This window comes from Lissotriton helveticus, chromosome 9 (genome assembly GCF_964261635.1).
Source record: "Lissotriton helveticus chromosome 9, aLisHel1.1, whole genome shotgun sequence".
NCBI lineage: Eukaryota > Metazoa > Chordata > Amphibia > Caudata > Salamandridae > Lissotriton > Lissotriton helveticus.
Window position 1 is genome coordinate 1,014,211,151 of NC_136070.1, and position 23,334 is coordinate 1,014,234,484.

Sequence of the window (23,334 nt, forward strand, 5' to 3'; positions counted from 1 at the left end):
CTACAATTGTTAGTGGATTGTGATTGGGAAAACGTTAGGCAAACATGTGTTCTACACCTCTATCTCCCATCAATAGTGTAACTGTAACCTCACTGTACATGTCTAAGGTGTGTAATGGGAAGGTATAGTGGAAGCTGTACAACAATTACCTGTTAACAGACCTGTCTGAGTTGAGGGACAGCCATTAGTGACAGAAACACATTGACACTGTGGGTCAATGTAAAAAAGTATCAGGTGAGGGCATTCACAGCATTCACCATCCACCATTTTAGCCAATTAACAGCTAATAAGGTAGATAGGAGTACCTAATACTGTGTCTGGGAACATCAAAAGAGCAGCTTGGCAACAGGCACAGCAACACTGCTCATACCACTCAGGCCTTGGTCCCTGTACGCTGAGGCTGATAATCCCAAGTGTACCTCCCAATTCTACCACTCCTAACCGATACTTGATCCTCTGCCCATTACATATGTGAACATATGGCTAAGTTGCACTCTGAAGGTGTCTGTGAGTTGTTTATACATTCCAGTCAACAGTCCAGCATAGTATGATATGGGCTGAGTGTACAGTGGAACTGAACAATTGCCTAAGTTCATTCTAGATTGCTTATTACAGCATGCAGACCTGCCTCATGGTGAGATGCCTGTGCAGACCAATGCACATATACCATGATGTGTGCATCCAAGTCAATGTAGCCACCATTAACTAGTGTGATGCATCGAAATATGCTTGTGACAGATACGGAATTAACCCATATCACACATTCCAATGGTGGCCTCCTCTCCACAAAGTCTCTGGGCCCGTGGGCCTTCACATATGAGCCCCATGTAAGGGCCATGCAATCTATGCAATTAGCAAAATGCTTCCACTCAGTGCACCATGTAGACAATTGGTACAAAAGCTAAGCAGTCAAGCAGAGTGCAATGAATACTCAAGACACTTGTCTGTGCATCTTGTGAGCCATAGAGCCTGCCATAGAGGGGAAGGACCTCATTAACCAGAGTTTTCAGCTCCTCTGGAGTGAAGGGATGGGCTCTCTCCCCTACAACGCGTGACATAACTGCTCCCAGAGGTCAAAAACAGCAGCAGGTGATGGGGAGATGCAGCAATAAGTAGTGTCTGGTGGCAAGTTAAAACACATGGTTTATATAGGCCACATAGACGGACTTCGGCCTACACTGCCACAGACATTTTTCAATTGCAGCCTATGACAGTGACCGGCGGGGCTGACCATGCCTACTGTGTGGTTCAAATCATCCCGGGTTAGCCAATGAAAGCTGTTCCATTGGTGTTGTATGGTATCCATATAGGCATCCACTGTGTCGGCTGACACATCCCCATAACCACTCTGGCCGCATTTTATAAAGACAGGAAATGGCTGTGATTGCCTCAGATGTACCCGCCTACTGCGCAGTTTGGAACCGCCGTTGGTCAGAGCTCCTGCAATACACATCCGTACCATGAGGCCTCCACCGTGTCAGTCTTCATTACCACATTCAATGTGTGTTTTAAAAGCTTTATTAGCATTTGATAGAATACAAAATAAATCAGCAATACGTAGAACAAAATTAAAGATGAAATAGCGGAAAAGCTGATAACTATAAAAGAAGAGTAGAAGCAATTTTTCGGGGACGCGCTTCTGACCTTGGGGTGATTTGCATGGTGTGACCAGCTTTGTTTTCTCACCGGATTGACTGAGGAGACCGGGACCTTCCTCCCACAACCCCTGACAGCCACCTCGTTGCTCCCGTGGACCGCTACTGCCGGGGCACTACATCCCCCAGGTGGCAGGTGGCAATGCGGTCTCGCGAGAGGGGCCACGAGAGTTAGCGCCAGTGCCAGCCTTAAAAATCTCACGGGACCACCGCAGCACGGGACGCGCTTTTGACCTTGGGGTGCTTTGCATGGTGTGACCAGCTTTGTATTCTTGCCAGATTGACTGAGGAGATTGGGACCTTCCTCCCACAACCCCTGACAGCCACCTCGTTGCTCCCGCGAACCGCTACTGCCGGGGCACTACATCCCCAGGTGGCAGTGCGGTCTCGCGAGAGGGGCCGCGAGAGTTAGAGCCAGTGCCAGCCTTGAAAATCTCACGGGAGCACCCGCGGCGCGGGACGCGCGTGGGCTCGCCCAGGCAAAGCCCGGGCCAAGGGCGGGCCCATCCGCACCCGTCAGAGGCCGAAGGAGGCTGGGCTGGGCCATCTCCTTAACATCTTGCCACTTTCCTCTGGAACTGTTTCACATTTAAAGGTACTTTTAAAACCACTTCATCTTGGACAATTGATTTAATTATTCCATAACTTTTGTAGTAGGACTGTGAATCCCAATAATTTAATTTTGCTCTTAGGCTTTTCTGAATACTGTGGGGCGGAAGTATTAAGCATAGTGCATTGTGGGTCCTATTAACACAATTGTATTAATGAGCGATAAGGGCAAAATGTCTAATCCTGCTTCCTCTCGCCCAATGACCAGGCACCAGGCTGCCACGGTAAAACCTCTCCCAAGCCTCACTGCAATCGATAAAATGCTACAGAAGACGATTGGGGTTGTGGCATCTGCAATAGAGAATACGGAGAGGCGATTATCTATTACTCCGGCTATCCCCCCTCTACAGTCTGTTGAGGATTTCTCTGCCGTTACTGTTCACCCCCCTGACTTTAGTTCTTCTCTTATGTGCTCTTTTGCAGAGTTGCCCTGTACACAAACTGCACATGATGTAATTGACATCCCAGAGGTTTCTAATTCCCCTCCACATTCTGTAGCTAGAAAAGCTCCTAAACTCCGCTTGAGAAGTAAGAAAAGCAAAAATAAAAAACTAGCTAAAAGATCCACAACTCCACCTGATGGTGCGCAGGTCGCTGCTGGTCCCCCTCTCCACAATTTGGGAACTCCTGTTTGAGTCACACACCTCTTATCTGATTTTGAAGCTCACATTGATCAGATCATTGGCTCTTATTTCAAACCATTGACATCTAGGCTTGATAGATTGATCTCCACGATTAATAACTCAGGCCTAGGGAGACCTCAGCCGCTCAGTCCATCAGGGAACCCTATCACTGTTAAGCCCATTCTTATTTCCAACCCTAAAATTCCACCAGTCAGCAAAAATATACCAGCTGTACCGGCTCAGGTAACTGCAAATCTTACCCCTGACTCTGTTTTACCTCCGCCTAGGGCTGGAATAGTAGATGTTGGAAAAACCACAGTGCCTAGGGGGTCCACTGAAAACAGATCAGACTCATCGAACCACCAACCCCGAGCTAGTAGAAATAGTTCAGAGGAGAGGACTCTATCAGTTTTGCCCACCCTTGATCTTCCTCCAGAGTCCTTACTATACGTTGTGGTTCTTGTTGGGGTCCCCCCATTAAGTCAGGGAAAAAGTGAGGATCACTTCGAATTAAAAAACAAATGCATACAATGGCTTAACTCAAACAGGCCCCTCCCTTCTAACGCTTCTGGCGAAATATTGTGTGTTTGAAGGGTAGACTGGATTGGGACAGGGCCTAAAACTATTGCGGGAAACTGCATAGTGATTAATTTTAGGAGCACCCGTGCAGTAGAATATATCTGCAGTAGGTCACCATCTTGGTCAAACACCCAAATTTTCCCTCTGCACCTATCATATTTCTACCCCACTTCCCATCGGAGATTTGGACAGAATAGAGGTATGCGACAGGAGGAGGGCCTGAATATTTTATCATCAAAAACTCAACAGGGAATAACATCTTGGGAGGCCTGCCAGCCGTATTCCTTCTTACTTTCACAATTCCCACAAAGAAATAGGTACAACATGTTGGAACAGGATGATTGACGCCCTGTGTGGCAGAGTTCCTTACCCCAAATATGTAGCAGTCTGAGTATGTTAACAGGGCTATCGGTGGGTAATGGCGACAGTAGTACCCCTCAGAAGCTAACAAGTATTAGCGCAGATAGTACAGAGCTAAACCCTTGAAGGAGGGATGGGAATAAGGTAGTTATAACAGCTGTCCCGGTAATGAACCAGAAGGTGATACAATTGCTCTCTTGGAACATTGCTGGCCTACAAAAATAATTAGTCATACCAGATTGGAATAACTTCATCGACAAATTTGACATCTGCATGTTCCAAGAGACATGGAGCATGCTTCCTGTATACAAATCTGGGTATTCTACTTCCTACACCCCTGCAACAAGTTCTGGGAAGGGTAGACCAGCAGGGGGCCTCCATGTTTGGATCAAGATTGCACTAAACTGGGACATCACTGTCCACAAATCATTGACCGAGGACATTTTACATCTTTCAATCCAAGGGCAAGATAAGGGCAGCAAGATAGACCTATATAATGTTTATGCAAGAGGGTCTGCTGGGGCCCAAATGTCCAACACAATAGCAGCTCTAGAGTTAGAAATAGCTAACAGTCCCCCGCTTTCTAAAACCATCGTAGGAGGTGATTTTAATTGCACCTTCGAACCTCTATGTAGGGAAGATTTCCTGGGAATAGAGGAGGAAGACATTAGATGGTCCATACCGTCCTTGACGTTAGCACCTATTTAAAAATGGGCCCCGAGGGCAATTCAGATCAATGCCCTGACCCTGGAACACAACTTGAGAGCGCTAAATGGCAGGACAGGCTCTGATCCAGATGGGGCAAATACCTTTAATAGGCTTATTGGCCCGTCACAAATAGATTACATTTTACTGGACATCAACCTGTGGCGAGATTTAATTGATATGGAGGTAATACCGTCCCAGGATAGTGATCATAACCCCTTGTGCATGAAGTTAAGGTGGGGGAAAAAAAAGAAAACAGAACCAAAGCCCCTTTAATGCAAACTAAGGAGGTTGTTCCTTTTAATTCCAACCGCCGGCTGAAATGAGATAGGGTTCAATCCCAGGAAGGGAATCTAAGTAAGATTAGTGAGCACATAGCAGAGACGATTGTAGACCTAGAGCAACTTGCAGCTGTAACAGAAAGTTCTCAGTGCCTTTCCCTCCCTTTATTTTATAAAAACGCAACAGAGAAAGTGGGCCAATATTTTATTATACAGGGTAATAGTGGTAGACAGAACCAGACTCAGGTAAAATCAAGTAACCCCTGTTATACGGCTCACTGTAGGGGTAAAAGGAAGGTGCTAACAGCAGCCTTGCTCAAAAAGAATCCTTCACTAGTTAGAGCAGCCAGGAAGGATTATGCTAGGTCATTAGTGCTAGCTAAAATTGAATGGGAAGAACAACATTGGCAGGATCTTAAATCCGCATCCCAGAGGAAGAACTCCCCCATATTTTCTCAAGTCTCCTTCTTAGAATCCGCACTTTGGCATGAGGGGATCTAAGCGTAATGCAAGCGTTTAGCAAATAATTTATAGTCAACATTGACAAGGGTAATTGGACGGTAGTTTTTACAAAAGTGAGAATCGCGACCTTCTTTAGGATGATGCACATAGTAGCTTCCTAAAAGGTGCCCTCTGTTTTGACTGATGAAAAGAATGAATGAAATAGTGATAAGAGTTTGGGGAGAAGTATATCAGAAAAATGTAAATAAAATTCAATAGAGAAGCCATCTGGGCCAGGCGTGTTTCCTTTAGTGAGGGTATTTAAAGCAGAGGAAAGTTCTTCGAGTGAAAGATCCTTTTCAAGATCAAGAAGATTGAGTTGTGAGGTAGAGGGAGTGGGAAGTTTTTCAAGATATGTCTGGATGAGAGTAGGCGAAGGTGGAGATTCTGGAGTATAGAGGTTCCGATAAAAACAGTTTAAATTCGTCAAGGATTTCATGATCTTTATACAGCAGAGAATTAGTAGAGGAATAAATGGAATCAATAAGTGTACGTTCTTTACGGGATTTGAGGTAATTTGCCAAAAGTTTCCCTGCTTTATTAAGACCACCCTAGTAATGAGCACTACTGCGGAGTAGCATTGATGATGCATTGTCAGTGGAAGATTTGTTGAATTCAAACTTAGCTTGTAACAAATCAGGTGGAATAGACGTTTTTGAGGAAGTATAAAATTCATGTTCCAAATGTTTGATATGGGCTAAAGTAGATTTCTGTTTTTGAAGGAAACGTTTCTTTTTTTTAGACAAAATCTATGATGAATCCTCTTGCCATAGCCTTGAAGGAATCCCATATGATATGGGGAGAAAGATCAGGGCCGGAGTTAAGATCGAAACATTCTTTAGTAAAAGAATGGAAAGAGGAGGAAAAAAAAGGATCAGTGAATAGGGAGTTATTATAGCGCCAACGAGAGGAATTTGGTCGGGGAGGAAGTAAGTCAAGGTCTGTAACTATTGGACATGATCAGAAATAACAATGGGTTCAATAGAGGAAGACAGTAGATCTTGACATAAGGCTTGAGAGAGAAAGATATAGTCTAGACAAGAGAAGGAGGCATGCGGGGGAGAGAAGAAAGAGTAATCAAGAGTATCAGGGTGAGAAAGTCTCCAAGAGTCTATGAGATGTGTCTGAGAGGTGGTATGTAGAAAATGCTTGTGAGATTTATGAGGAGTAAAGCGGACTGTGGACTTGTGGTCAAGAAACGGGTCAACAATTTGGTTACAATCACAACCTAAAATGAAGAAATCATCTCGGAATTGAACACAATTTTGCATAATCAATGGCCAAAAAGTACTATCAGGTTGTGTAGGACCATAAACATTGAAGACGGTTAAATTAACAGAATTAATTAATAACTTAGCTAAAACCCATCTACCATCCATGTCATCTTCTTGTGACAAAATTTTACATTTCAGTTTTTTATGACATAGGATGACAACACAATTCTTTTTATTAGTGCACGGAGAGAATAAGACCGTCCCCACCCAGTTTCTTTTTAACTTGAGAGATTCATCTTCTGATAAATGGTTTTCCTGCAAGAAAACTATATCTGGAGTATTCAAAGGATTCTCTGTCTTTTAATGGGATTAATAAAACCCTTTGCATTCCAAGAAATAACTCTGAATGTAAAAACATTAAAAAGTGGAAAGACTTATACAAAACCAAGTATGCAATCGTACAGAAGAAAAAAAAAACGAAGCGAATAAGTGAAGGAAGAATAAGAAAATGGTAAAAAAGAGGAAGCATATAAAAGGGGTTAAAGAAACATGAGAAGAGAGAAAAAGGGAGAAGGAGTGTGATCAATAAGTAAGAGGGGAAGAAAAGGAAAAAAGGGAAAGGAGAAGAAAAAGGAAGTACAAGAGAAGACAGTACATATCCAAAAAGAATGACTGAGAGTAACATACCTGAGGGGGACGTAAAAGTGAACAATGGGGCAATGGTGACACTCAACAAGATGAGCCTCCCAAAATTGGGAGTTCGGACCGTACCAGGACGGATGAGTGTAGGGGGGAAACCATGCGGGTTGAAGGGAAATACACCAACCAACCTACAAGAAGAAACATAAGAGGCGGTTAACATAGGAAAAATACATGATGGTGTATACAACAGGCCAACAAACAATTTGAAGAAACAAAAGGCTTGAAGATTTGAGATGTCAAAGGAGAACAGACATAAAAAGAAGAAGTAAACATTGGAAAGAACCATACTAAAACTGTGCAAGGTTCATCAACAGGCAAAACTGCAATATAACAAATAAAAATAAATGCAGAACATTATCAGAAATCCTGTAAGGAATAAGTTGGTTAAACGGTCAACCATTAGGAGAAGTGGAAGTATCCATGCCACTGTTAGTTTGAATATGAATAAAGTTTTTAAGTTCTGCAGGGTCTTAAAAAGTCCATGTTATGTTTTGGAGAGTGACTTTGAAGATACATGGATGAAAGAGACCATATCTAGCACCAAGAGTTCTCAAGGGAGGACGAAGCTTCAGAAATTATTTTCTTCTAGACGCAGTAGCTTTGGAAACGTCTTAAGAAAGAAACACTCTCTGACCCATCCAGGAAACCTGACATTTAGATCTAGCAGCGGAAAAAACTGAAAGAAGATCCGCGAATCTCAAGAACAGAATGATGACACCTCGGGGTTTAGTTGAGGCAGATGAACCAGGACCGAGCCTGTGAGCTCTCTGGATACTGAGAGATGTGGTAGAAGGCATCTCCAGAAGTTTAGGAAGGAAGGAGGTAAAGAACGTCACAGGATCATCACCTTCCAGAGATTCCGGTAATACGTAAATGCATAGGTTATTCCGTTCTTTAGCCCACTCTGCCACCCCAGTTGGAGTGGCAGAGTGGGCTAAAGAAAGGTGATGGATTAAGCCCAGATCTTTTGACTGGGTGTGAGTGTTTGATTGGTTCAGATGCTCCGTCCATCACCACCCCCTTTTGTACCGCTTTGTTCGCCATAAGTTGGCAGGGTATGCTCAGACATGAGTCCCTTGCTCACTTTGCCACTGGATTCAAGCAAGCCTGGCTGAAGACAGCTGTAATGCCAGAAACCGGTCCTAGGAAGCTTGAGTCCAGTCCAGGGAAGGCATGGCTTGGCAGTTCGTGCTGGACAGTTCCCATGAGGCACAGGGTCAGACTGATTTGCATATGGCCATGTCTGAACTGGGGTGGCAGAGTGGTCTAAAGAACGGTGAAGGATTAAACCCAGATCTGTTGACTGGGTGTGAGTGTTTGATTGGTTCAGATGCTCCGTCCATCACCACCCCCTTTTGTACCACTTTGTTCGCCATAAGTTTGCAGGGTATGCTCAGACGTGAGTCCCTTGCTCACTTTGCCACTTATTCAGGCAAGCTTGGCTGAAGACGGCTGTAATGCCAGAAACCGGTCCTAGGAAGCTTGAGTCCAGTCCAGGGAACGCAAGGCTTGGCAGTTTGTGCTGGACTGTTCCCATGAGGCACTGGGCCAGACTGATTTGCATATGGCCATGTCTGAACTGGGGTGGCAGAGTGGGCTAAAGAAAGGTCATGGATTAAACCCAGATCTGTTGACTGGGTGTGAGTGTTTGATTGGTTCAGATGCTCTGTCCATCACCACCCCCTTTTGTACCGCTTTGTTCGCCATAAGTTGACAGGGTATGCTCAGACGTGAGTCCCTTGCTCACTTTGCCACTGGATTCAAGCAAGCTTGGCTGAAGACGGCTGTAATCCAAGAAACCGGTCCTAGGAAGCTTGAGTCCGGTACAGGGAAGGCATGGCTTGGCACTTCGTGCTGGACTGTTCCCATGAGGCACAGGGTAAGACTGATTTGCATATGGCCATGTCTGAACTGGGGTGGCAGAGTGGGCTAAAGAACGGTGATGGATTAAACCCAGATCTCTTGACTGGGTGTGAGTGTTTGATTGGTTCAGATGCTCCGTCCATCACCACCTCCTTTTGTACCACTAACCTCTTCATAGCAGCCAGATGACGTGTAAGGAGCCTTCCTACTCTCCTGAGCACAATCCCCCACAGTGTCAAAAACACAGCTATGGAGAGTAGCGCCCCGGGGAAAAGGGAAGGGGAGAAAATAACAAATACTGCCAGGAATTCTTGCCTCCTAGGTCTGGTCTAGGTTTCTGAATATTCTCCTAGCTATGGAAAATAGCGCCCTGGGGAAAAGGGAAGAGGAGAAAATATCAAAGAATTCTGGTAGGAATTCTTGCCTCCTAGGTCTGCGCTAGGTTTCTGAATATTCGCCTTTTATGTCATGGCAAAGGAGCCCAGCAGCTATTCCCTTAAAGGATATATGGACACTGCAATTCACCAGACACCACAACCTCTTTGGACCCAACACAGGAAAGCCAGGGTCCTTCGAGCTCCAGTCATTCACAGTTTCCCATCAACCGCAAATGTCATAAGTCAGAACCCTAAAAGGGCACCCCACCGCTGTTCAAAAATCACAGCGAGAGTTGTAGCAATCCAAGAAGGCGCAGGTTGCTGTTTAAATATCACAGCAGAAGAGCATTTCACGGCACCAAACACGGTTCTATAAGCCGCGGGAGAGTTGGCCGCGCTGTATAATTGTTCCAGCGCATGTAAAACAAAAATGGAACCACAAAGTAGCGTGAGAGAGAGGAGTGCTGTATAATTGTTCCAGCGCGTGTAAAACAAAAATGGAACCACAAAGTAGCATGAGAGAGTGGAGTGCTCTGGCGCTTCTCTCAAAACGGGATTACGATACCTTATAGTTCCCGAGCCGAGAGACGGGCTCAGACCTGGCAGTCTTGAAATAGAACCCGAGAGCTTCACGGCGTTCCTGAAATCCTCGGGAAGCACACAGCAGTCAATATGCTGATCTACAATGATGCTCCAGTGGGGAAATGCCTTCCTCATTTGAAGGGAAGTACAGGCCAAATTGTCAAGCACCTTCTTTCTGAAGGGGATGTGTTTATATAGAAGCCGCGTTCTTACAAACGGCAGTTCCGTTTGTCTGTGCTATGCCCCAGCCTTCTGGTAAATGTAGTTCAGCAGGCTCCTGTTCCATTCACACCGGTGTCCATGAATACAGGGGTGGCATGTATGGTGCGTATGTACACTGACCTGCCTTCCCCCAGTGTGTAACTGCAACAGAACCCCCTCTCAAAGATCTCCGACTCGGCGGTTGTCCAGGCTTTCCTGGATTAGCTGCATGGAAGCGTTCAACTAAGTCTGGGCAGTGGAGGTTCTGTACTGGTTCCCAGGTTCTATGTCCAACCCCAAAACCCTTCCAATCCACCAGACACTGTACTCGCCCTCTTACTAGTCGGGAATCCAAGGGTTTGTGTACTTCGAACTCGTCCTGCCCATCGATCTCCAAAGGGAGAGGTCGTTCTGGTAACCACTAACCTCCTGCTACCAGGGCATGGCTGGAGTAAGGATACCTGAAATACAGGGTGGATGCGCCATGAACAGGGCAAGGACAACCTCATTGCTACAGGGTTGATAACTTCCTCAATGCTGTAGGGGCCTACGTGTTTGGGTTTTACTTGTCTACTCCCTTAAGATGTAAGTTCTCTGTAGCTAGCCAAACTTTATCCCCCACCTGATAAACGGATTCTTTGGTTCTTTTTCTGTCAACGAAGTGTTTTTGTGCAGATTGTGCTGTAGCGAGGTGTCGTTTGGCATCAATTAACACAGCCCTGAGATGAGCGTGATGTCCGTGAATGCTCGGAAGTCTGGAGTTGATGGGCCATTCGAAAGGGAGTTTGGATGGTGTCCATAAAGACAAAAGAAAGAAGAACACCCAAGCGTGGGGTGATCAGCATTGTTGTAGGCGAACTCCGCCACCCACAGCAGTGTAAACCAGCTTGTGGTGTTTTGCAGAGTAAAACAGTGAAGATATTGCTCCAATGTCTGGTTTAGGCATTCCATTTTTCCATCCGTTTATGGATAGAAGCTGGTGGAAAGCCTGGCTTTGATGTTCATGGTTTTACATAATGCCCTCCAAAAATGGGAGGTGAACTGTGTTCCCCGGTCCGTAATAAGAACACTGGGTATTCCGTGTGCTCTAACCACGTGTTGAAGAAACACAAGGGCTAGCTCGGAGGACGTAGGCAAATTTTCCAAAGGAATGAAGTGTCCCTTCTCGGTTAAGTGGTCTACTACCACCAAAACAACGGTGTATCCTTCACAGAGGGGCATTTCCACAATAAAATCCATTCACACTTTATGCCAGGGTCGAGGAGGTAAAGTTAATGACTGCAGTAGACCTGTGGGTTTAGTATCCACAGGCTTTCCCCTGCGCACACCCAGAACAATTCTTAAGGTACTCCTTGGAATCCTTCCTCAAAGAGGGCCACCAAAAGGAGCGTTCGATACAGGCAATAGTCTTGTTTCTTCCCATGTGTCCTCCCAACAGCGAATCATGAGCCCATGTCAGCACCTATAGTTGCAAGTCAGTGTTTGGCACATATAATGCTTGATAATGGTACAAGTCCTCATTCCCCACTCGATGTTCAGGATCCTCCTGGAGCCAGGCCCGAATGTCTATATTGGCCAAGGACACTCCGACGTCCTCTAGAAAATCCTGTGAGGTGAGCAGTGCAACGGATTGGTTCTGGAAAGCTACCTCAGCGAGTATCAAAGGTCGTTCTGGGATCTCCGATAGCATGCCATCCTCTGGGTCTTCAATGCGTGATAGGGCATCCGCTTTTCCATTTTGTGGCCCTGGTTGGTATTTGATAACAAAATCGTAATCGGAAAAGAAAAGGGTCCATCGCAGCTGATGTGGTGTGAGGGCTTTGGCGGTTTTTCAAAAACAACAAGTTTCTATGGTCTGTATAGATCTCAATAGTGTGATGTGCTCCCAAGAGATACTGCCGCCATTCCTTGAAAGCCCTTTTTATGGCCAATAAATCCTTGTCGGAAATAGAAAAGTTCACTTTACCAGCGGTGTTTGTTTTTTAGAGAAATATGCCACAGGGTGTATCTGTCCTGTTTTGGGGTGCGCTGAGACAACACACCTTCTATCGCATACTGAGAGGCGTCTGTTTCGACAATGAAAGGGAGATGTGGATCAGGATGCCATAGTATGGGATCTTGAGTAAACCTTTCTTTTAAGATCTGGAAGGACCTTTCAGCCTCTTCACCCCAAATGAATGGATTGTTTTTCTCAGTAAGCTGGAGAGGGAATGTATAATCTTCGAAAAATCCTTTATGAAATGCTGGTAATAGTTGACAAAACCCAAGAAGCTTTGTACTGATTTTACGTGATATGGGGTCTTCCACTGAGTGATTGCATCTACCTTGCCTGTGTCCATCTGGAATCCTTGAGCATTGATTATGTAGCCCAGAAAGGCAACCTCCTGGACATGGAATACGCATTTCTCCAGCTTAGCATACAGCGAGTGCTGTTGGAGCCTGTCCAGGACCTGTCCAGGACCGCTTTTACATGAGTCGCATGTTCCTGGAAACTAGACGAATAGATGAGGATGTCATCTATATAAATCCCACAGTGTCCTGGAATCCCCGTAGAACCTCGTCCATGAAGTATTGGAAAACCGCTGGGGCATTGCAGAGCCCGAAGGGCATCACTCTGTATTCAAAGAGTCCAAACTTTGTCCGGAATGCGGTCTTCCACTCGTCTCTGCTTTTTACAAATACCAAATGGTAGGTGCCTCTGAGATCTAGTTTTGTTAACCCCTTGGGCGCGGCCGCGAATCTTTGCCTGTGCGGCCGTTTTAATGAGTGGGCGGGTTCATGATGGCCTCCAGCCGTCATCAGCACACGCCCACCGTGATGCATGATGGCTGGGGGCCGTCATCAGCATGGAAGGGGTTAAATAACAAGCCCCCTTGAGTTGGTCCAGGAGCACAGGAATCTGTGGTAATGGGTAGCGATTCTTTATGGTCACACAGATGATCGCTCTATAATCAATACAGCTCCGAAGCTTGTCACAGTCTTTTTTAGGAATTAAAAAAAAGAGTGGATGAAGCCGGTGAAGAGGAATATTTGATGAAACCACATGCTAGGTTCTCTTCGAGGTAAGTCTACAGGTAGTGTGCCTCTGGTTCAATCAGAGCGTACACTCTGCTGCAAAGAATCTCGGCTCCAGGTATCAGCTCTATGCGACAGTCGTACACTCGATGGGGTGGTAGTTGGGTCGCCTTCTGTTTATCAAAGAGAGGCTCGTATTCCCTGTATTCTTCGGGCAAGGTGGTAGAACAACAATACTGGTCTCGTGCACACGCGGTGGCCAATATACTTGCCTGTGTGCCCTCGGTCTTTTCAGGATGTGCCGTCTGCTTGGTGCAATGCTCTTTGCAATAGTCAGAACTCAAGGAAGCAGTGCAGGCCGTCCAACAAACAACAGGGTCATGCAAGGTCAGCCAAGGCATGCCTAGGATGAGACAAAACTGGGGCGCGTCAATGAGGTCAAACTGGGTATTCAGAATGGTGTGTACCGGACTGCATCAAGAGGGTCATAGTATGGTACTTTACAGGTCCAGAAGTTAGCGCAGTTCCGTCCACTGCCTTCACGTTTTCGGGTGTCTGATTCTTATCCCAGGGAATGCCAATGTTCAGAGCGTACTTCTGGTCGATGTAGTTTCCAGTCACCCTGGAGTCCAGTAAGGCAGCCACTTCAAGTGGTTTTTACTTTGTAACCCAAAGAGAGATACCAACATTCAGATGTGCCACGGCTGTGTATGGTATTGGCGATTACTGACGAGATCGATTTACGTTGTTCGCCCGACCCAGAGATCTCATCCTGATACGGGCTCTTCAGTTTTCCGATGTTTCTCTAGGCCCCATGGCTGCTTGCACCTGCGGAACAGTGGTTTGTTCTGGGAGTTGTGTCTTGGCATGACACTCTCTATTGAAGTGTCCTCCTTCTCCACAATACAGGCAAAGCTTCATCTTCCGACTCTTTTCTCTTTCTTCTGTGGTGAGGGGACCTCAGATCCCCCCTATCTGCAAAGGTTTGGGCCCTTCTGGGGGTTTAGGGTGATCTGCAGGGGGTTTTGGTCTGAAATACAATAAATGTGTTTCCCCTCTGTTCCTATCCCCTCTTCTTTCCTGTAGTCAGTGGTCCAGTTGTACTGTTAGGTCAATTATCTCTTCACAGGTCGGGGGTACCACTTGCAAAAGGATATCCTTTAGTTCACCCCGTAACCCCTGGTTAAACAGAGTGGTGCGTTTTTCTTGGGGCCAGTCAGTTTCTACTACTAGACGATTAAATGAGGTTATGTAAGTCAGTAAATCCTGAGACCCTTGTCGAAGGGTGAGTAGTTCACGATCCAGAGTCATCATATGAGATTTTCGATCAAACAATTTTCTCATCTCTAAACAAAAGTCTTGGAACCTATGCAAAATGGGGTTGTTTCTTTCCATCAGCGGTATGGTCCAGCTACCTGCATTACCTCCTATGTATGACTTCCTGAAGGCTGTCTTGGCTGCTTCATCCTAAAAAACTGCAGGTTTACACAAGAAGTGCAGCTGACACTGATTTAGGAAGGTTTCCAATTTCTTTGGATCACCATAGAAACATTACGGTGTTTTGAATCACATGGACGGTAGGAGTGGAGTCAGTAGTAGGTGGGGGAACAGGAGTGGGTGTAAAGAATCCACCCCCCTGTGTGCTGACTGAGGAAGGAGAGTGCACAGCAGGTACTGGAGGAGGTAGTATAGCTTCCCTGATGTAAGAACCGGTCCCTTGACTCCTTCGAGATAGTCCGGCTACCTCTCTATGTAAAGTACCCATCTCTTTTCTGAGATCTTGGTTTTCCAAACGAGAGGTTTGTACCTTCTGCTGCAGAGCTGTCAGACTCTCTAACAGTGAGGTCAACACATCATTGGTGTCCTTTGTCCAGGCTGGGCATCCAACTTGGGCTTGACAATCTGTGAGGCTGTCAGTAGCACAAGAAGGTGACAGACGCCACTAACCTCTTCGTAGCAGCCAGCGGGGACGATGGAATGTAGAGGAGCCTCCCTACTCTTCTGAGCGCAATCCCCCACAGTGTAGAAAACACAGCTATGGAAAATAGCGCCCTGGGGAAAAGGGAAGAGGAGAAAATAACAAAGAATTCTGGTAGGAATTCTTGCCTCCTAGGTCTGCGCTAGGTTTCTGAATATTCTCCTTTTATGTCATGGTAAAAGAGCCCAGCAGCTATTCCCTTAAAAGAAATTTGGACACTACAATTCACCAAACACCATGCCCTCTTTGGACCCAACACAGGAACGCCAAGGTCCTTCGAGCTCCAGTCATTCACAGTTTCCCATCAACCGCAAATGTTATAAGTCAGAACTCTAAAAGGGCACCCCACCGCTGTTCAAAAATCACAGCTAGAGTTGTAGCAATCCAAGAAGGCCCATGTTTAAACATCACAGCAGAAGAGCCTTTCATGGCACCAAACGCGGTTCTTTAAGCCTCAGTAGAGTTGGCCGAGAGGACGCGGTGTATAATTGTTCCAGTGCGTGTAAAACAAAAATGGAACCACAAAGTAACATGTGAGAGAGGAGCGCTCTGGCGCTTCTCTCAAAATGGGATTACGATACCCGACAGCTCTCGAGAAGAGAAACGGGCTCAGACTCAGCAGTCTTGAAATAGCACCCGAGTGCTTCACGGAGTTTCTGAAATCCTCGGGAAGCATGCAGCAGTCAATACGCCGATCTCCAGCGATCCTCCAATGGGGAAATACCTTCCGCATTTGAGGGAAGTACCGGCCAAATTGTCAAGCATCATCTTCCTGAAGGGGAGATGCTTATATAGAAGGCGACTTCTAACAAACGGCAGTTCTGTTCGTCTCTGCTATGCCCCACAGCTTTCTGGGAAATGTAGCGCAGCGGGCTCCTGTTCCATTCACACCTGCGTCCATGCATACAGGGGAGGCATTTATGGTGTGTATGTGCCTGACCTGCCTTCCCCCAGTGTGTAACTGCGACAATGTATGATTCCTAAATGCACCTCTGTGTGTCTCCAATCTCAGTGACTCCGCGTGTCCCAACCAGTCAGTGTTGTTGGCTTGCTGAGGAACCCAACGTCAGGAGAAGTCAGCTTCAATGAAGCCCATGTTAAAACACAGCAGCAAGTGGAGCGGCTTTTAGTCTCCTGAAGGCCAGATTCCGATGTCTGGACAAGTCTGGAGGAGCCCTCCTCTACTCACCCAGGAATGTGTGTCAGATCACCGTTGCCTGCTGCATGCTCCACAACCTCGCAATATGCAGGGACATCCCTCTGATTGTAGATGATGGAGACCAGCAGGACCGCCTGGGTGAGGACCCTGAAATGAGCACTGATAATGACAGTGGCGAAGAGGAAGGAGTTGACATGAGTTGACAGTTCATCAACAACTTCTTTCCTCGAGTGTAAGTATGCTGAGAGAGTTTGTGACTGTGACAGTTACTGTGGTTGTGTAGATGTGAGAGTGTAGTTGATGATTGACTGCTGGTGTGTACTGCTGTGGGTGACTCTGTGCTGGTCTGTCAGCGGAGGAGCTCTTCACGAATGTTGACAATGTTGATTTGTGTAGTTTTATTTTCTCAATGTATCAGGTACTGCAGATGTAGACTGTGATTATTGTCCTTTGTATGATTTGCCTTTCAGAATTTTTACCCGTTGTAGGTAACTTCGCCTTTTCATCGTCATTTGGACATTTAAGGGTATTGACATCAGCAGGTGTGAGATGCAGTTCTGCAGTACAAATTGGACATGGGATTTACCTGTGAATGTCTAGCGCAGACATTTGTGTTTAGAAGTAACTATGTATCAGAGGCACCACTGAGTTCCTAAAAAAATCTTGGAGTTAGAAATAAATTGGAATCAGGACATCTATATGTGTACTATTGATGTCAAAGCTTTTTACACGTCAATTACCCATATCTTTGGTATGGAAACAGTTGAATGCAAGCATGAAGGAGACTCTAAAGGTGTTCTATTGAAACTTCTCCACTTTACACTGTACCATAATTACTTCTGTTGGGCCCAGGAGTTCTTTTTACTACTCACAGAAATTCCATGGGCAATTGTGCAGCTCCGATCTACGCTAATCTCTTCATGCATACATTTGAATTGGATCACATCCTTGTAGTGAACGAGCCACTCTTGTGGTTGGGTACCCTATAATGACCTTCAACTACCACCATGTTGACTTTAGTGTGTTATTATACCCTAGCCATAATGTAGGATGGTCCTGCATATGCCTGCTTCTCTTCTGTGTTGTAATCTGGTTGTCTTTTAGTGAGAGCTGTCACAGACTAGAACAGGGCATTTATAGTATAAGTGCTTACTATTGGCTTTGACCTGACTTTGCCTTGTCTGTTGATTATGAGTGCTTACTATTGGCTTTGACATGGCCTCATGTCATTTGGTTTTCTGACTTTGACTACTGGCTTTGACATGGCCTCATGTCATCTGGTTTTTTGACTTTGACTATTGGCTTTGACATGGCCTCATGTCATCTTGCTTTCTGACTTTGCCTTACTTCTGCTTGCACCGCAGTGCTTGCGATTCATATTCAAGGTCTTTCTGCTCCTCACTTGTTTTTCGCACCTCACGACCAGAGTGAACTGGAATATGTTGTGGAAGTGTCTGTGGAATGTGCAACTCTGCCTCAAAGTCAAAATATGATAGCTTGGCCAGCCTCCATCCTGGCCTTGACTCAGACTGGTACAGCCAGCTCGGTTTTTCTAATGAGAAAGGGGCGAGGTTTGCTAGAAGCTTCGTCCTACGTTTAGTAATGATATTTAAAGTGGGAACCTGCGGAGGCCAGGTGGGAAGTTCACCACAGACAAGACGTATTGCTGTGGAATGGTGACGGAACTTGAGTCCTGATTGAATCTCATTTTTGGGCTGTTGACGGACTTTCCCCAGCTTGAGTTGGAAAGGATGATGCAAATTCAATCGGTGAGGTGTTCCTAACCACTCTCTCTCTTGTATATATTTTCTACTCTTTGCTACTTGCGTTTATATATTGCATTCTATTTAAATTGTACATTTGTGCCTGTTATTTCAATTGCTCATTTAATCTATTTTCTGACATTTGGGATTCTGCATTTACTGATATATTTGGCTTACCTTTCTGAACATTGCATTAATCGACAGTTTTTGAGTCTGCCATGACTGATATATTCGGCCTTCCTTTTTAAAATGTTGCATTAATATACTTGTGTGTGTTACTTTACCTACATTTGGGTTTGTTTTCTTACCTCGCCTAAAGGAAGTGCTGGGTCTTGCCTTGTCTTTTGGGAGTGTTGGGTTAGGGTGTGTTCTTTTAGCAAAAAGCACATTCATAACAATCCTGTTGAATGACCTTTGTAAAAGCAAACTCATCACTTTTATAAAATACATAGACAACATCTTCATACTGTGGAATGGTTCCAGAAACTAACTAATCTTGAAACACTGAATAACATCAACAACTGTATTGGGTTTATTACGAGAGTAGCAGTAAACACATCAGCTTCTTGGACGTTTCTGTTTCTATTCAAAATCTGAGATTGAATACCAACATATACAGAAAGGAAACTGATCGAAACAACTTATTACATTTCAACAGCTTCCACCGAAATTCACTCAAAACACATCTTCCATACTCACAACTGTTAAGAGTTAAAAGGATTGTTTCTAACCCGGTCAAATTGGGTGTTAACATGCTCACCATGATGAAAAGATTCAAGAACAGAGGTTATCCTTCTGAAGAATTAAATAGAGCGGTAACCAGATCATCTAAACTGACTCATAACCAGCTATTAAGTTCACAGAAAGTGACAGTTAAATCCAACAGAACAGTTCTGGTATCGAAATTGTCTACCAAAAGTGCAGGACTCAAGAAAATTATTCATAAACATTGGCTAATGTTACAAACACAGTTCGATTTCAAACAAATATTCAATGAATTTCCAATGGTTGCGTACAAACAGAGTAAGAACATCAAGGAGCTTCTAAAAGAGGATACATAAAAGTCTAAGGACAAGGTGACCTACAAAGATACGGTTCCCTGGTTGAACTGCAACTACTGCAATAACATTGAATTACATCAACCACTCATTCAAAGGCACAAACATCAGAATTCACACAACAGCCAGCTGCGTTTCGAAAAATTTAGTATATCTGCTAAAGTGTCCATGTGATTTGGTCTACGTGGGCAAAACAGAATGCAAGATCAAAGTCTGACTGAATGAACACAAGGGTAATATAAGAACTAAGAACATCTAATTAGTGTCAGCCACAGACTTTATGGAACAGAATCACAGCATTTGTCAACTAAGCCACATGATATTAGAGACAATGGACCTTAGAGATGGCAGAAACATCAGTAAATTTATTTTACAATGTGATACCTATTAGATAAAACAAACGGTATACCTTGCTGCCACCTGGATTGAATGATCATATCGAATGCAGCAGTTTCCTTTAAATATACAGACTTTTGATGCTTGGGGTTTACAATGTCTATACACCTTTATACAATAATCAGTATGAGAAAGGATCACTTGTCCTGCACAACCTTAGGTATTTTGCAGGAGCGGAGGCGTGTGTCCCAAAGATAAAAACCCTCATGCACGTGATGGGTATATCGATGTTATAGTGGTGTATCTTGGTTCTCCGCTTTTAATTCACGTGTGTGCATAATCATTGGGTTGTTCAGGTTATGCAACCTCCACCAGGAGGCGTTGACCCAAGGTTGAAGCAGTAGTGAGCCAGTGATAGGGAATAGTTTAAAAAGGCCCGGAAAACCAGAGTACAGGTTTAATAGGTCTGGGTTCGGGACTGGTAAGCTCTGATTGATTAATAGTGCATCTATAAATACTTGTTATGAGCAGTGGATGCACTCAGAGTATGAAGGGGACATTGTGAAGGGAGGGGGATTAAAAATTGGTCGACATGTTTCTGCCTTCTGTGCCTTGATAGGACTTAGTGGCTTTCATCAGGACCGTTATGTGAATAACGTGAGGTAGGGGGGTGCGAAGTAAGTGCTCTAAAAATAGTGATTAAGAGACGGTATATTAACCTGTATCTTGTTTTTTGTGAGGTCACACTGTGCCTCGCGCGTATGTGAGACGCGCTCCAGTCGGGTGGGGAGGCCTTCAGGTAGACTGCTGCGTCTATTCCTGGCGTCCGTTGTGAACGCGCTGCCTTCCTTGGCCCGGTCTTTGGGACACACGCCTCCGCTCCTGCAAAATACCTAAGGTTGTGCAGGACAAGTGATCCTTTCTCATACTGATTATTGGATATATTTTGGAAACTGATTGGATCAGGATTTCTACCCCCCCCCCCTTTTTGATTGAAAATATACACCTTTATAATCATGAAAAATCACATTTTGGTTTTGTATAACACTTCCTTTATCACTTTTATGCATAGTTAATGGCTTGATATTTGTGCTGGTCCACACTACAAGCACACGCTTGTCTTTCTTTGATGTTTATGCACACCTTCAACTTATCAAAATGAACACGCTTACCAACTCCGTAGTTGAAGGTAGGACACGCATATTGATAACTTTGCATGGTTTTAGACATGGATTCACATAACGGTAATTGAAGGCATACGCCAGGGTGAAAACGCGCTGTATCACTCTGTATCATGTCGAATAAAAGACCAAAAATCACTCAAGCATACTACTACATCTAATAACAGAACATGCCACCGTGTTTAAGGACCAAGCACTTTTTTGGGAGTTGCTGATGTGGTTTTTATTTGGTGACACATTAGTGACACGCATAAATTAACTGTTTTTGCTGTTACTGATTCCATTGGATACATAGGTTCACTTTAATTACAATAATTGATGCCAGTCAATTATAACACCACATCTGCATATTAACACTCGAGCATGCAATGAACACTGTTCACACCAGTGGTGGTCCCCACAGTGCCTCAGGAGTTTAATTCTTACCTTAGCTCCTATTTCTTTTTATAGAAACGTATCCCCTAATGAAGTGCTAAGGCAGCACCAAATGCATTGGGATTAACAATATTCATTGTTACATGTCATGAATGCAAACACGGAAACAAGATTTGTTTTTGGGAAATCTAATATTTGAAATGAATAAAATTCACATTGAATGAAAGAATTCAATATGGAATGAACCATTAAAAATTGAACATTGTCAATCATCACTAATCACAAGAAAGAAAAGTAAAAAGTCCTCGATTTGGAAGCCAGTAAATCACAAAGGGGGTGCTACCCCGTGGAGGGAGCGCATTACTTACATATTGTCACACACTTCTAATCAGAAAGCGCAGTCTTGATGCACGCTAGCAGTCTATAATTATATTACATAGTAAGATATTTTGAATACAGATTATATACAGACACGGAGTGCATGAGCCAACTTCTATTATTCATCTACTGTAATGATTTCATCCACCATCACTGACAACTCGTCAGAAAAACCTTTTCTTTTTTTGTGCCATTTGAGAATTAAAAGTGTAAAATGTGAGTGTGCTGGGGAACGTGATGCAAAATGGATACTGACTAGAAGAAAAAGGAACATGTGTGAACGAACGTGTGTTGAGTGTGTGTGAGGGGTGGTGTGGGTAAAGTGATGGCTGCCTTCTCTCTCTCTCTTTCTCTCTCTCTCTTTAATAAAGTAGTGTGTGGGGCTGCAGTATAGTGGTAAAGGATCATAGTAAGGGATGGGGTGTGTTTTATACTTTGAAATGTAGGTTTGTCCGCCTGAGTAATGACAATCAACTCAGTCTTTTTTTTGCTACTTCCAATGGACACAGTTGTGGTGATTGGCGGTAGCACAGCAGTCGATCGCCATGGTGTGACCACAGATTCCAACCACCAGTACTCACCAGTCTCATCGTAATTTGCTTGGCGGTTGCATCGCAGTGCTGTCAGCGTTGGAATCCCTATCATCAAAGCTTCTGACCACCGCGGACCATGCAGAGAGCTTTCGGACTGCAGAAGTCAGAGATTTTCATTGCATGCATTGTAATTGGGCAGAGATTATTTCGCTGGCTTGGCAGTCAAAATTGTCCCACAAAGTGGTCAGATGTCCGCCTGACTGGCATCGTAATCAGCCCCAATGTGTCAGTTCGGGACCATTAGGGTGAACTGTGTTAAAGTTCTCCATCAACCAGCAATTTGTGGCAGGATCTCATATGTGATTAGACACGGTTGTGGGCCTCTGGTGCACAGGGCACTGGATAAATCTAGAGTTACAATAATAATAATTTCAGATTTGTATAGCGCTAGTTATCACCTATAAGGGTATCCAGGCACTAGGGGCCATCAGGGAGATTAAGTGAGCTATTGTCAGTCACATGTGTTGTTGGGAGAAGTGTACTTATTATATTCCAAGGTCATGTTATGATGAGCTCCCAGGTTTTGGTCTTATGGCCTCGCAAGAGTTAACCTGTGCCGATAAAGATTGAGTGAGGAACCAGAGATATGCTTGGATAGATTGCATGACAGTCCTCCTTTCTACAATAACCATTATGAAATGTCAATTGAAGAGAGTTGGTCAGATAGGCTGTGTTAATTATCCAATTTGTCATTACAGGATATCAGTGTTCACAGTATGTGTCTGTTCAGGACTTTTAGGGTGGACTGTGTTAGAGTCCTCTATTAACCAGCAGTTTGACTTCCTTGGTTTTAGCAACCCTGTCTTGTTAGTACTCATGGTTATTTAAGCATGCTGGTATAGCCTGCTTCCATGTGTACTTGCATAAATCACATGACTGTCACTTGAAAATGAGAGTTCAAGTAATGTATTTGTATATGATATGATACGGTAACATCAATTATACTAAATTGATACTGGGAGAGCCATCCTAAAGGCTTGATTAAGGACCTGATTAGGAGTACGTCAGGGCTCTGACAGAGGCGGTCCGCATGATAGACCCTTCTACAAGGCAAGCAGACCACTGCCGTCAGACCGCTGCAGGACTTCTGGCCAGGACAGGATTTTACCCCTAATCTGACGGGGGTCAGACTATGGCATTGGCCGACCTACAGTGGATAGCACATTGCACAATCCACTGTAGGACCACTATGTAGTGATAGGCTCTAATTGTCTTCCATCTTGGGGTCAGAGGTAGACGGTATGGC